This window comes from Halichoerus grypus, chromosome X (assembly GCF_964656455.1).
Source record: "Halichoerus grypus chromosome X, mHalGry1.hap1.1, whole genome shotgun sequence".
In the NCBI taxonomy this organism is placed as follows: Eukaryota; Metazoa; Chordata; class Mammalia; order Carnivora; family Phocidae; genus Halichoerus; species Halichoerus grypus.
In genome coordinates this window covers 92,904,605-92,907,269 of record NC_135727.1, presented here as the reverse complement: position 1 = coordinate 92,907,269, position 2,665 = coordinate 92,904,605, and positions in this window count along the sequence as shown.

Below are 2,665 nucleotides of genomic sequence, written 5' to 3'. Positions count from 1 at the left end.
CCGAAGCGGGACCTCTTATAGGGACCCGCCAATTAGCTGCTGACCAATCACAGGCAGCACCTACTACCTAAGTCACATGACAGGGCAGTCCCTATGACTGCAGGATTTCTGAATTACTGGGGTTACACAAAGGACACTCATTCAGGAAAAGAGAAAAAAAAAAAAAAAGCCATAAGCCGAAACAGAAAACGCCCAGGCTGTGACAACTCCGGCTTTAAAACAGAGAACACCCGAGCTTCACACAGACAGAGAGAGCGAGCCACAACCAAGCCAGGATGGAAATCAGAAGAATGCCTGGCAAATATTAAAAATTAATCCCAAAGCAGACGCTGAGTTTACAAACCCACTTCAGCTGTAAATATACTCCTCCCTTCCTCTACAGTCTCCCTAACAATTTTGCATTCAAAACGGCTTTATTTTAAAAGGCTCCAGGGAACCTCTCTCTACAAAACCCGGTAGGAAAATGTGTAAGAGACATAAGTCCCCTCTCTTCCCATCCCCTCAAAATACCCCTGAAGGAGATTCAAAGTTTGCCACGAAAAAGTTTCTTCATCAAAGTGCATTTCTTTCAAAATGGGTGGGTTGCTCCGGCAAAATTAAACACCGTCATGACAAATTTGCAGATTTGAATGGTAACTACCAAATCATATCTAGGTCTCCCCCCACCCCCCTGCTCTCTGTCTCATGTAATCATTTTAGTCTGCTTACATCAAGAACATTCTTACTAAGTAAATGAGCCCCCCACCCAATGAACTAGCTACCAATCTGTTTTTATTTTAACACCTCCAATTTATTTCTTAAATATTTATGTCCTAGGAAAAATTCAATTGTGAAAACCTCCTACCGTTTCTTTGCTGCCGCCCCCCCCCAAAATGGTACTTACAAATGTTCTTTGTTTGGATCTGTCGGTTTCTCCCCTTCCCCCTGACATCTGAAGCCAGAACATGGGCTCAACTTCATCCTTCAAACCTAAAGGCCCTATTTTGATCATGCAAGACTGCAACAGCTCTTTCTCCGAGGCAAGCCCAGAACACTGTGCTGCTTCCCATTCCCAATTTATGGAAGGAAGCGTATGTCAAACAAACCAGGTGATGACTCACACAGCCTCCCCCAGCCACATTTTCCCTAGAACGGGAGGGTAGCCTAAGTGCAGCCCATTTGGCTGTGACTCAGTTTTATTAGACTGGTGATTGTAGTTAATCTGACAAGCTCACATTTTTCCTTTATAACTTGTACATTACAGGATCAGAACACACGTTCTAAATGGGTTTCAAAGGACGGGATCCCGTAAATGAGAAAGTTGCAAGATTATTTTTAAGGTATGGCAAAGCTCTGGCTCTATTCCCAAATATTTAAAACTTCAGAGTTATCCGCTGAAAATTTTTATTACAACTGAGGCAACCAAATGTTTGAGTTCACACGACAGCAGTCAACAGGTTTTATACCTTTGGGTCTGCGAGAGGCTTTTTACCATGGCGGACTCAGATTCTTTCTGTCCTGAGGACCCAAGTTCAAGTCCAAGTCTGGGGCCCACGTGGCAGGTTCTTCAGGAAGTGGTCGGGAGCATGAGAGCCACGTTGAGGCTTTCACTTTTGCATTTACTGCGATTCACATTCTAACCTGAGCGACTCGCTCAAGCACACACGTACAATACAGCCACATCACACACACACACACACACACACACACACTCACTCACTCACTCACTCACACAGATCTGTACAGTCCTTTAATCCCAACCTGCTATGAGTGGCACAAGAAAAACTTGAAAATCATCAACTGTCATCTGTGAAAATTCCAATTAAATAAATGGGCATGCCTAAAAGTCTTCCTCTTCAGGAAAAAGTTTACTACCAAGATGGGAGTGGCATTACATGGAATAAATTGTTCCCAGGTATTACGCAGACAGGAAGAACGCAGTAATAAGAAGTGCAATTCCCCACACAAAAAATCTGGAAGGCTCGGCCTGAGCAGTTTCACTACAGTTATCTCTTTTCAGCATACTTCCTTTAACCTTGAGCAAAGTCAGCAACTGCCCGGCCTGAGGCTTGGCATTTATTGTTGATTATGCCTTGATGGGGAACTTATTTTGTTACGATATAGAAAATACATTCTATTTCTAGAATATATAAAACTGGTCAAATATCTAATTTTCAAATTGGGAGACGAAGCCAGAGAAAGAGCACACGCGCTGAAAACAGTGAAAAAGAGTTAATTCAGGAGTTGACTATTCACTTTTCAAAAGGATTCCCTGTAGGGTTTTACTGGAATAAACCCTACATTAAATTTACATATAGAATTGACTTTCGGAAATTAAACTCACACACTACAATTAAGAAGTGCATTTCCCAATTACACTTTTGAAGCCTTGGTATTTTAACTGTGGGTACATAGTTCTCGGTTATTAAAATGTATTCATACTTCAAAAGGGATGTATTAATCTAGCCACTGACTTTTTTGAGTAAAATTTTATTGGCTTAAAGAAAGTTACCTTCCTACGACACACAGAGAACATAAAATCTATAATTACATGGCTTTCAATGGAAATAAAAACAGACTATGAAAACAGAACGTTAATAAAAATCAAACACCTAAAACTTTGGCATCTAAAAGAATCTATAACATTTTAAAAGCTTGGAGCCAGACTTGCTGGGATTCGAATCCT